Source organism: Carlito syrichta, unplaced genomic scaffold (genome assembly GCF_000164805.1).
Source record: "Carlito syrichta isolate Samal-C Ts95f unplaced genomic scaffold, Tarsius_syrichta-2.0.1 Scaffold315819, whole genome shotgun sequence".
In the NCBI taxonomy this organism is placed as follows: domain Eukaryota; kingdom Metazoa; phylum Chordata; class Mammalia; order Primates; family Tarsiidae; genus Carlito; species Carlito syrichta.
Genome location: NW_007259915.1, coordinates 345,220 through 358,878, shown reverse-complemented (window position 1 = coordinate 358,878; position 13,659 = coordinate 345,220). Strand labels below are relative to the sequence as shown.

Sequence of the window (13,659 nt, the reverse complement as noted above, 5' to 3'; positions counted from 1 at the left end):
AAATCACTTTTAGATTTTGCAGAAGCAAGTTAAACATTCATACATTCAAACTTTATAGCTTACAGATTAGGGAAGAATAAGTGCCACTACCATATAGAAGATTACATCATTTCTTCTCTAAATCCCAGTGCCTAAGAGAGTGTCTTATAGTAGCATATAAGAGGATTGAATATGCAGTTATTTTGAATTTTAAAGCAGTTGAATATAAGAAAATCTAGCAGTTAGAAACAATATAGTCTATTGTGAGAACTGAAGTGTATGTCTTCACATTAGTACTTCAGTGAAAATATTGGCCAGTTTCAACATGTAAACTTAACTCATGCCTGACAACACTAAGAGTTAGGAGGCTGGATGTGATGGCTCACCACCTGTAATCTCAGTACTTTGGCAGGCTGAGATGAGAGGATTGCCTGAGCCCATGGGTTCGAGATCAGCCTGGGCAACTTGGCTAGATTTCATCTCTACAATAAATCAAAAAATTGGCTAGGTGTGGTGGTGCATGCCTGTAGTTCCAGCTACTTGGAAGGCTGAGGCGGAAGGAGCACCTAAACCCAGCAGGTCGAGGTTGCAGTGGCCATGAGCATGCCACTGTACTTCAGCAGGGGTGACAGAGTGAGACTCCAACTCAAAACTAAAAAAAAAAAAAGCAAAAAACAAATAAGGAGACAGGATAGCAAGTGAATGTAGGTTTAAGAAAACTTAAGTCACAAACATTCTGCTATTCTATGCTTTGTAAACAAAAGCGAATGATAACTGAGTATATTTTCATTTTTTTCATGAGTGTGGTTATATCACTGTTTTCATTTGTTGTGAGCTTGATAAAAACAATCTGCTTATGCAGGTTAATCCTTTTCAATTTAGGTAAATAACTTGAAGAAAAGTGTCTTATTTTCTAAAGACTAGAGATTATTTTAAAGTTCAGTCTAAATTGATATGGGTCAAGATGAGAACATTAGTCAAATGAAATCTAGTTAGGATGAATAATCAGTTAGTATATGGATATTTAAGGAAACAAAAAACCAAAATACGAAATTTGAGTATTTGTGCACCAACATAGACCTCTTCAAACAGGACACAGTTTAGATGCCCAGAATAGCAGAATAGAAAGGTTTTGTGTTAACTAAGCCATTTTCAGGAATCCACAGTTGAATCAACAAAGCTATATGATTTTCGTTACTTTTTTTTTTTTTTCATGCTAACCCAGCTTAGGAACTTGTTCAATCAAGGGCTTCTATTTCTTTCTATAGTTTGATTTTCTCCTTCATATTATGCATTTCTTTCTATTATTTATTTTGGCTTCTTCTGTAAGGTTTTTAATTTTTAAGACACATTTTATTCTAATTTAATTTGCTAGTGTTTATTTTTTCTCTTTGTTATTTTCCTTTTCTAACTTTTATTAGTTCAATGAAATTGACAGCTGTCAGAACAAAGTAAATCAAGGGAGAACTAATTGTATCCTTCCTTGAAATTTTATTTTTCAGGACTATGCTGAGAAGGAAAACAACATAGCGAAAGCTCTGGAAGATCTAAAGGCCAATTTTTACTGTGAGCTCTGTGACAAGCAGTACTATAAGCATCAGGAGTTTGACAATCACATTAATTCATATGACCATGCTCACAAGCAGGTAAGACAAACATACACTAAATGTCTCACATTTCTGAACTTGTGTAGCATTTTGAATTGTGTGGACGATATGAATATGATATGATATTTTTGTTTAATTTTCTTTGATGTACAATTTTTAAAAGATGTCATTCTGGCATGGTAGTTTGAGGACGTACAACAAAGTTCATTTGAAAACTAAACACAAAAAATAAAGCCTAAAATAAATGTCAACATAAAGTAAAAACATTCAGATGCCTTTTAGTGACAATATTTTGGTAATACTCTGTAAGTGATGATTATAGTCCTGTAAGTCTCCTCAAATGTATTATCTATATATTTTAATCAACCATTTATATATTATAAAGGTAACATATAAATATATTTATGAAATCTAAACAAATTTTGTACATAGTTTTTTATACAAAATATTTTAGATTTACACTATCGTGAAAATATGAACACAAAGATATGGTGTCCTAAAAATGACCTAGAGTTACTAAGTACTTAACATATGTCTGATCTAATTCATTTTAATATTGTTTTTATTTTACTGTCAATTATAAATTCAATATTGATTTTTTAACTCTCTATGAAATATATTTAAAATGGCGATGTTAGAAATGAAGTTAGTACAGCTTCCATTTTCCAATATACTTTATATTTACCAATGCAACTTTATTTTTGTTTAGCTTCCTTGACATAATATTTCAGAATAAGCATTAATTTATAAATATCTTGCATTTTACTCATCACCCACAAGTACCATCCACAGTATTCATTTTGGTATCAATAAAGGGCGCATTTTAAATTAGCTGAACTTATACTAACTTTTCGTCAAAACCTGAGTTATTCGATGCAAGTAAGAAAGAGTAGGGGGAGTGATCATGTTAAATGTTTATGAACCAATCATGTGTATTATTTGCTATCAGTCCCTCCAATTGTTCATATCAACTAAACTTTGCTTAGGGAGGCTTACATAGGGAAGAAGTTAGCCTTCAATTACATGCCTCAGTAATTAGTGTATACAACGCTTAATGATCTGCCCTGGCTTCTCTTTTTCCTAGTAGTAGATCCACTGGCACACTGGTTAAGGGAAAAGTTTGGATAGAAATATTTTTTCTTACATAAAAACCATACATATAAATATGTAAGTACTTGATTTGAACATTAAAATTAATCAGGGAATACTATTGATTTTGTCCTACTGTTACTATCATTTGTTTTATCAAATAATTCTGTAATGCTATTCCTAAAGTAACAAATCTTAGAAAGTTGTTCTTCTGATTTTTCTAGGAATCTAAAAGCCCAAGATGTGTTAGTACACATATGTTGCATTCTGTAAAGTAGGTATTTGAAAGTGTGTGTGTGTGTGTGTGTGTGTGTGTGTGTGTGTGTGTGTGTGTTAAGAATATCTTACTAGTTATTATTATCTCTTCCCAAAGAATGTTTCATTTAGCCATTGGTTTTCTTGAAGAACAAACTCACTAAGTTTATCTTTAGGACTTATTCAGTTTCATATTTTTAGTGATTTATGATATTATATATTCTATACCAAAAATCTAAAGACAATTCAGGCTGGATGTAACTTGTTATTTTGAAGGTTCAGAGACTCATCTTTGACATCACTCAGGGGCATCAAACCCTTGAGACAGATACCCTTTAAAAATACCCATAAGCTCTTGTAGATGGCATACTTCTAATTGATTAATTCAATACAAGATAATGTCCCAATAGCTGAAAATATTTAAAATATATATAATAATTATATGTATTTCCCATAGAATAGTAGCACATCTTTGAGGGTGTCTTTCTAGATAATGCACTCTCTCTTCTGAGCAAAGACATCACGACTATGACAGCAATCTGTGTTTTTACCACATGATTCCAACACATTGAGTACTTTGGGAAAAAAAAAAAAACCCAGATTGGAGGTAGATAGTTCAAATTTTTCACTCCTAAAAATTTGAAGTTAAGAGACCATAAAAAACAACAACAAAAACTAAAAATTATCAACTCTCTGATAATGGCTGGACCTAACACTTGAAAACATGAGTCTTGTTCAGTGGTTAAAGTCCTTTGAAAAGCTAAGAAAGCTAGATTGCATTTTTTAAAAACAGAATGAAATGTAATTGACCATAAAAATTGAAGGAGAGAGAGTATGGAAACAACAATTTTGATTTCTAATGGCTTTCAGATTCATAAAAAGAGTCTTTTCTACAACTTCTTAGTTGATTTCATCTGTAAATTCTGAGAGATAGTTCAGTTTGCTATTAATAAATGGATTTAAGACAAAACAGACAAAAAACACCCAAATGTCTTCTTAATATTTATTATTGCTTGCAACAACAACAACAAAATCTTAAAATATTAAGCTATCTATTGGTCAAAACAATCTTTTTGGTTTTCTGTAGAAAACACTTTCATAGGAAACAGGTACAGGTTCAGTATCACTGATTCAGAAATCTGAAATCTGAAATATTTCAAAATCTGAAACTTTTTGAACACCAACATTATACTCAAAGGAGCTGTTAATTTGAACAGTTTGGATTTTGGACTCTGGATTTGAATTTGCTCAACTGGGTAAGTGTAATGCAAATATTCCAAAATCTGAAAAAAAGACTCCCCAAATCAGAAACACTTCAGGTCCCAGCATTTCTGTTAAGGGATACTCAACTTGTATACTTATTGTCCATATTATCAATGCTTAACTTTCATGGGGGTAAGCCTTATTGAATTAGACATTTTTAAAAATGGAATTAGGAAACAGCAAGAGGCCACACATCCAATTCCTTCATTCCCTACAAAGGTATGATTCTAAGAGTCAAAGGATGGAGAAAAGGAGGAGGATTTACTAGTTGAATGAGTCTTAACCCTGCCACCTACCAGCTTTTTGGCCTTGAGTTAAATAGTCAAAGGATCCATGAACTTAACTATTCATTATAGCTCCATTAAATGAGAGAATGCACCAGAACACACTTTGCAAGTACTTGGAAAGCAGCAAAAACTCAATATTTCATAAGTGTTTATTATTACTATTTAATAAAATGTCTTTTCTCATAGATGTTTGAGACACTAACAATTTATCTTTGAGACCATCTTTATTTAGGCTTCCCAATGAAGATCTGTTGTTGCTTCATGTAGGCTAACAGAGTCAAAAACGCATCCAGATAATCTTTACCTAAGAGATGTTTTGCCTGGTTCATGAGTCTTTGCAAATTGTTATGACAGACTTTGTGGTGCTTTGAACTCTAAACTTCAAAGGAAAATCTGTTTTCTTTCATCCACTTTTTTTTTTTTTTGCATAACTTCAAAATCTCTCTCAAGTACTTATCACTAAGTCTTGCAACAAGAGGGTTAAAAAGAAAAAGAAGCACAGGTGTGCACAGGTGATTACAATAGCTCACATGTTAGGGGTTATTTTTTGAATTTTTTTTTACCTTTGCAATTCGAAAGACATTGGATTGTAACTCTTTAAGGGCAGAGATTGTTTCTTGTGTCTTCATGATTCACAGTATCTAGTGCAGTGTCTCGCCCAGTTTAGACACCCAATCAATGCTACTTACATAAATAAATGTAAAAAGGCTGGAGCCAAAATTCACTTTGTGAGTTTGTAATGAGTCACGTTTTTCAGGTAGGTAAAAGTTTCAAAGAATAAAATGATATATATAGATTAAATTATTTGTAAGAATAATATTATTTATGAGGATGTAGTGTTTGTTAAAAGACACGAGTTACTTGAATTATTTCCACATTCACAAATGCTCATCCTTTATACCATGAAAAATACTGATGATAATAATAGCAACAACTTATACATAATATGTGCACTTCACAACGTTCTTTATACATATAAAACCATTTAATTTTGATATATTTTAAATGCATATTTTGAGTCATTAATTTTTTATGTGAGAAAGTAATTAAGAGCAAATGATATTTTCAAAAATGCCTTAGAGTTTTCACACGAAATACTCCGAAAGGCCCCTTCTATAATAAAACAAATAGATCCTCCACAATACAATTTTATTTTATTAAATTGCTGAATCTCTAGAAAGAATGACATCTCCAAAGAGTCACCCCACCTCCATGGGAGACTGAGGAGTAGGAAGTTACTAGCTGAAACCTCGGCCTGCAGTAATGATCACCTACAAAGTGTGAAATTGAATTCAGAGTAAATACTACTGTGAGCTTTGTAGTCTGGAAAATTAACCATGGACTGCAGTTGGTGAACCATGAGACTTCTGGATTAAGATGAAAGCTGCCCTGAGCTCTTGGTGAACACATACAAATTACTCCAGGGGAAAAAAAATTCACCTCGGGAGAAAAAAAGTTGTCCACGGTTTACAGTACCTACAACCAAGCTGCAGTCCAGCAAGGCTACAGTGCTTACACTACTCAGCCAACTCAAGGATATGCACAGACCACCCAGGCATATGTGAAACAATTTATGTCAGCTTTACCCAGGCTCAGACCACTGCAACCTGTGAGCAGGCCACTTATGCAACTTCTTATGGACAGCCTCCCACTGGTTATCCTACTCCAACTGCCCCCCAGGCATACAGCCGGCCAGTTCAGGGGTATGGCACTGGTGCTTATTGATACCACCAACCACTGCTACAGTCACCACCACCCTGGCCTCCTATGCAGCTTAGTCTGCACATGACTTTCAGCCTGCTTACACAGCCTATGGACAGCATCCAGCAGGTATGGTACCTACAAGACAGCAGGATGATAACAAGCCCTCTGAGACTAATCAGTTTCAATATAGCACAGGGGATTATAACTAGTGCAGCCTAGGATAAGGACAGAGTAACTACAGTTACCCCCAGGTATCTGGGAGCTACGCCATGCAGCCAGTCACCACACCTCCATCCTGTCCTCCTACCAGCTATTCCTCTACACAACTGACTAGTTATGATCAGAGCAGTTATTCTCAGCAGAACACTTGTGGGTAACCGAGCAACTATGAACAGCAGAATAACTATTGTTAACGAAGCAGCTATGGGCAGAAGATTTGCATTAATTACTCACCTCCTCCAAACTGAATTCTACAGCCAAGCTTTAAGTCAATATAGCCAACAGAGAAGCAGCTATGGGCAGCAGAGTTCATTTTGACAGGACCACCCCAGTAGTATGTGTGTTTATGGGCAGGAGCCTGGAAAATTTTTCCAGAGCAGGAGAGAACTGCACCGTGAATAGCCCTAATAACTGAGTCAGAGGAAGAAGAGAATTCGTGCATGAGCAGAGGTGAGTGGGAAGGAGGACTCATGGACTGGGCAATAGAGAGTGAGGTGGTTCAATAAGCCTGGTGGACCTATGAATGAAGGACTAGATTTTGATCTAGGCCCATCTGTAGATCCAGATGAAGACTCTGACAACAGTGAAATTTATGTGCAAGGATTAAATGACAATATGACTATAGTTGATCTGGTAGACTTCTTTAAGCAGTGTGGGGTTGTTAAAATGAACAAGATAACTGGACAACCCATGGTTCACATCTACCTGGACAAGGAAACAAGAAACCCCAAAGGTCATGCCACAGTGTCCTATGAAGATCCACCAACTGCCAATGCTACTTTGGAGTGGTTTGACAGGAAAGATCTTCAAGGGAGCAAACTTAAATTTTATCTTGCTTGGGAGAAGCCTCCATAAACAGCATGCTTAGTGGTATGCCACTGCATGATGGCAGAGGGATGTTACCACCACTCCACGGAGGTCCAGGGGCCCCAAGTAGTCCTGGTGGACCCATGGGTCTCATGGGAGGCCATGGAGGAGACAGAAGAGACTTCTTTCCAAGAAGGCCCCAGGGCTCCCGAGAGACCCCCTCTAGGGGAGGCAAGGTCCAGCACCAGGCTGAAGTCTGGCAGTGTCCTATTCCGGGTTGTGAAAATCAGAGCATTACCTGGAGAACAGAATGCAACCAATTTAAGGCCCTAAAGCCTGAAGGCTTCCTCCCACTGCCCTTTCCACACCTGGGTGATGATCATGACAGAGGTGGGCCTGGTAGCATGTGAGGAGGAAAAGGTGGCCTCGTGGACCATGGATGTCCCGGTAGAACGTTCAGAGGTGGCTGTGGTGAAGACAGAGGTGACTTCCAAGGTGGCCGGGACATGGACCAAGGTGGCTTCAATTTAGCTTTGGAAGACGATGAGGTGGCTCTGGGGGAACCCTTGGACCTTTGATGGAAAAAATGGGAGGAAGAAAAGGCCCTTCTCATCTTGTTCTAGTTTTTACAGGAAATACTTTCAACTTTTCCAGTTCAGCGTGATCTGTTTGTCATATATGACCTTTATTATTCTGAGGTATGTTCTTTCTACGCCTAGTCTATTGAGAGTCTTTATCATAAAAGTAGTTGAATTTTATCAAATACTTTTTCTGTATGTATAGAGATCATATGGTTTTTATCCTTAATTTGATTTATGTAATGCATTACATTTATTGATTTGTGTATGCTGAACCATCCTTGCAATTCTGGTATAAACCCCACTTGATTATTGTGTATTATTTTTGATGTGCTGTTGGATTCAGTTTTTCAGTATTTTTTTTGAAGATTTTGGCATCTTATGTTCATCAGGAATATTGGACTATAGTTGTCTTTTATTAATGTGTCCTTGTCTGGTTTATATATCAAGGTGATAGTGGTTTTATGGGATAAGTTAGGGAGAATTTCATCCACAAAGATTTTGGGGAACAGTTTCAGGAGAATTGGTATTAGTTGTCTATGTGATAGGTAAAAGTTGGCTGTGAATTCATCTGATCCTGGGCATTTTTTTGTTGTGAAATTTCGTATTACTATTTCAATCTCACTATTTGTTATCAACATGTTTAGGTTTTCTATGTCTTCCTGGTTTAATATGAAAAGTTTGTTTCCAAGAATTTTTACATTTATTCTAAGTTTTCAAGGTTGTGAGCATACAGTTGTTCATAATAGTCTATAACGATTGTTTGTATTTCTGTGATATTGGTTGTAATATCTCCTTTTACATTTCTGATTTTGTTTATTTAGATCTGTTCTCTTCTTCTTTAGTTATTCTAGCTAGAAATTTGTCAATTTTATTTATCTTTTCAAAGAACCAACTCCATTTTGTTGATCTTTTGTGTGGTGTTGTTTGTTCTTTATTTAATTTAGCTTTGCTTGGATTTTTAAATTTTAATTTCTTCTAATTTGGGGTTTGGTTTGTTCTTTTCCAATTTTTTGAAGTGCATAATTAGTTTGCTAATTTGTAATATTTCTACTTTTTAAATGTAAGAAATTAATATTACAAACTTTTTCCCTTAACACTCATTCCACTGTATCCTGTGAGTTTTGATATTTTTTGCTTCCATTTTCATTTGTTTCAAATAATTTTTAATTTTTTTACCACAATTTCTTCACTGATTTACTTATAATTCAGGGCATGTTTTTTAATTTTCATGTATTAGTTTATGAAGTTTCTTTTGGTATTGATTTCTAGTTTTATTCCTGTGTGGTCTAAGAAAATACTTGATATGATATGGATTTTTAAAACTTTGCTGAGACACTTTTGTGACCAAAAATATGACCTGTCATGGAAAAATACTTCTTTTTTCATGAGAATAATGCATATTCTGCAATTGTCTGTAAAATGTTCTGAAAATGTCTGCTAGACCAATTTGGTCTTGTCTAAAGTCCAATTTAAGTCCAGTGGGTCTTTGTTGATTTTCTATTCTGTAATCTTTCCAATGCTCTGAATTAGATATTGTAGTTCCCCACTATGATTGCATGCTGTCTGTCTCTTATTTTAGATCTAGTAATATTTGTTTTATGAATCTGCATGCTCCAGCATTGGAGGCATATGATTTTAGAATTATTACATCTTCTTGTTGAATTGATTGTTTTATCATTATATAATGACTTTAGTATTTTATTGTGTTCTACTTAAAGACTGTTTTATCTGATATAAGTTTAGTAACTTTTGCTGGCTTTTGGTTTTCATTTGCATAATATCTTCTTCTACACTTTACTTTTTTTTTTTTTTTTTGAGTTGGAGTCTCACTTGGTCGCCCAGACTGGAGTGCAGTGGCCACTCCTGGCCAACGCAGCCTCAACCCGCTGGGCTCCGGTGATCCTTCCACCTCAGCCTTCCAAGTAGCCGGAATTACAGGCGCGCGCTACCACACCCGGCTGATTTTTTGATTTTTGTAGAGATGAGGTCTCACTGCCCAGGTGGGTCTCGGACCTGCGGGCTCAGGCAATCCACTCACCTCAGCCTCCCAAAGGCACGGGATTACAGGCTGAGCCACTGAGCCCAGTTTGCACTTTACTTTTACTCTGTATGTGTCTTTACAATTAAGATGAGTTTTCTTTAAGCTGCATATATTTGGATAATGTTTTTTAGTCCATTCAGTCAATATGTATCTTTTAAGTGGAGCATTTAATCCATTTACATTCAAGGTTTATATTGATATGTGAGGTTTTCTTCTATCATATCATTAACTGCTTTCTAGTTGTTTTATAAATTTGTTGTTTCTTTCTTTTTCTCTGAATGTTTGTCCTTGTTGTCAAGTAGAACTTTGTGGTGATATCATTTGATTCCTTTTTCTTTGTCCTTTTTGTGATTGCTTTTTCAGTAACTTTTATACTTTTTAATGTTTTTATGAATATCATTTTTTTCACTTCCAAGTTGAGGACTTCTTTGAACATTTCTTGTAGGGCTGGTGTAGTGGTGACAAATATCCTCAACATTTGCTAGTCTAGGATAAAACTATTTATCCTTTGTTTATGAAGTGTAATCGTGCTGATTTAGAGTCTTTGAATTCTTGGCTCACAGGTTTTCTTGTTTTGTTTTGTGTAGCCCTTGTGTCATCCCATTCTCTCCTGACCTATACACTTTCTGCTGAGAGGTATACTGTTAGTCTGATGGGGTTTTCTTTGTAGGTGACTACGTGCTTTTCCCCTGCTGATTTTAAAATTTGTTGTTTCACTTTGACTTTAAGCATCCTGTTTAAAATATGCCATGACAATGTCATTTGTACATTGTATTTTGGGGAGAATCATTGAGCCTCCGGTACTTATATATCTAAATCTCTTAGGAATATTGGGACATTTTTACTTATTATTATGTTAAGTAAGTTTTAAAAGTTTCTTTTCAATCTTTCTTCACCCTCAGGAATATTGATAGTTTGCTTTATGTAGTCTCAAATGTTTTGAAGGCTTTGGTCTTTATTATTATTATTCATTTAAATAAAACCGATAGCATTATTTTTAAAGGCTTGTCTTCAAGCTCTGAAATTATTTATTCTGCTTGGTCTAGTTCATTGTTAAAGCTTTCCATTGTGTTTTGTATTTCCTTCAATGAATTCTTCAGTTTCAGAATTTCTGTGTTTCTCTTTAAAAAGATATCTATCCTTTTGGCAAATTTCTCATTCATATCCTGAGTTGATTTTCTGAGTTCTGTGTTTTGGTTTACAGGCTATAATACTGAGTGATCTATAACAGAAACAAAGAACCGAGTATCACGTGTTCTCACTCATGAGTGGACCTTGAACAACTATTGTAATACTATAAGAAAGTGATTGGCAGTAGTGGGAAGCTGCCAGGGGAGGGTGGGGTTGGGATTGGCAGTAGTGGGAAACTGTCAGGGGAGGGGGGCACACCTCATTGACAAGGGTACCTGCATAATGTACATTTTGTATATCTAACCCTGAATTGTACCCCACATATTTAAAATTAAAAATTAAAAACAAATCTAAGATGCATATTTTTTCTTGCATCTTATTGAGCTTTATTAAAATTAATATTTTTAATATTTATGTGGATTTCAAGATTAACTTTTGGTTAGAATCTATTGCTGAACTACTGCAATCTCTCTGGATGACAGCATGGCAATTTCTGAAAGAATTAGAAATAGACCTTCTATATGCCCCAGGAATCTCCCTATTGGGAATATACCTGGATGAACTCAAGTCATTCTACCAAAAATATACCTGAACATGCATGTTTGCGCTCAAACTGACCTCATTAACGAGGGAATTGCATAATGAACATTTGTATAGCTAACCCCGAATTATCCCCCACTTCTTTAAAATAAAGAAAAATAAAAAAGATTCTATTGCCAGAGAATTATTGTGTTCCTTTTAGATGTCATATTACCTTCTATTTTTGTTTCCTGTGACTTTACATTGATTTCTGTGCGACAGTTCCTTCTTCTTATTTTTAAATTTACTTTCATTGGGTGTGTACTTTTTCTTGAAGATGTGACTATGATGTTGATTGGGGATTGCCATTTGCCTTTGCTTTTTGATGTGTGACATGGTGAAGACTCTGTATAATTTCTTTGAAATTATAATAATATAATATTATAATCTTAATAACATTATGAATAAATAGCATCAGTATTATTTGTGGTTTCTGTGGTGTGTTGTTGTGGTCATTGTGGAAGCCATGGTGAAGCTGTGCTGGGGACTGGAAAGCTAGACTGGCCCTTCTTCAGGTTTTGGTGGTAGTGGTGGTGGGCTAAACCTTGTGACTTATTCTTGTGACCTGGGTCACCCTACACTGGCACTTGTGTTGGTGGTTCCAGGAAGGCTAATTATTGAGCCTCTGAGTGATTTTCTCAAATGCTGGTTTTACTAACAATGTACTGCATGAATAGGTGAAATTGTGGACACCTGGGCAGCCAGAATGGTGTGAAAAAAGCCCACTACCCTTTTATCAGTATACTGAGGTCTTAGACTCAAAAAATGAACAGCATAAAGACTAAAGTATAGAAATAAAACTATTATTATATTATTCACAAATGTTTTGATGCTCTAATGAAAGTCTGAAAAGTTGTTATAATATTGCATTTCTAGACTTTCAACAAATTTTACAAAACAAAAGTTTTTTAAAAACCAAAAAAAAGAGCATTATAAGACATTATAAGGTACAAAATGGCAAATCTAAAAAAATTGTACGACTCGAAATTAGGAAAGTTAAAAAATTATTTTTGAAATGCATTAAATGAAAGGACAAAATATGTTCATGTATTTAATAAATATGGAATAGATACAATCTTAGAGTTACAATTTGCGCTCAAACTGATCTCAAATTCAACAAACTTGTACTCAAATCCTTAATGTTCTCTGTAGTGAATTTCACAAACTGATTCCAAAATTGTAAGTTAGAATGAATACAGTGCTGAAGAGATAACTAGAACTGAAGGGGTTGCCTCAACAATTCTTAATTCTTAAGACATGTTCTGTTGATGCAGGTATAGACAGATTAATGGATGAAATAAAATATAGAGCTGTTACATAAAGATCCACTTATGTTTGGAAATTCTTTGAATGGCAGAGGTAGAAAGCAGATCAATATGGAAAGGGCGTACTTTTTTAAAATGTGTATTTTATTACTAACTATTCATATTTTCAAAAGAGATTGATCCTTTCTGTACAAAACAAACAAAAACATAATATCAATGTCAGGTGACATAATAGTTTAAAATGAAAGTCAAAGCTTTAAAGATTTTAGGACTATATCTAAGGAAATATTTGTATAACTTCAGAATATATACATATATTTTAAAGAAAACATTGAAAACACAAAGTATAGTGGGCAAGATTGATAACTTCACATCAAATATGATATAGTTTATTATAGCAAATTTTCTATAAAGAAAGTAAAAAAGAAAGCCTAGAATTAGGAAAATATATTTGCAATCTACATAATCAAAGAGGATTTAGTGTTTAGATCTTACCTTAAAAATATGAATGCAGAAGTAAAATAAAAACAACCGAAGTAGAATTAGATTTTTTAAAATGAGCTCTTAATACAGGGAAGGAAACTCTAAAGACTCATGGATATATTTTAAATTAATCAAAAATAAGCAATACTTTTATTCCTACTAATTTGAAAATATTAAGTTTGATAATATCCAGTCATAATGATGTGGATCAATAGAAGATCTTACATATTATTTGCAAGTAGGAATTGATTTAACAACTCAGAAAAACAATCATATAAATTTTTTTTTTTTTTTTTTTTTTTTTTTTTGAGTTGGAGTCTCACTCTGTCACCCGGACTGGAGTGCAGGGGCCGCTCCCGGCCACCGCAC

The 13,659-nt window shown here is 34.6% G+C and overlaps 1 protein-coding gene and 1 pseudogene across 1 annotated transcript in view; both read left to right on the top strand.

Annotated features, from left to right (window-relative positions):
* Positions 1–1,481: 1,481 nt before the first annotated feature.
* Positions 1,482–13,659, top strand: part of LOC103275914 — a 67,528-nt pseudogene continuing 55,350 nt past the window's right edge.
* The window catches only part of ZNF804A (zinc finger protein 804A), a 73,338-nt gene continuing 61,162 nt past the window's right edge, over positions 1,484–13,659 (top strand). The window contains exon 1 of the mRNA XM_008073312.1: positions 1,484–1,625. The gene's annotated coding sequence lies outside the window, so the exon portion shown is untranslated. The remainder of the gene's footprint in view (positions 1,626–13,659) is intronic.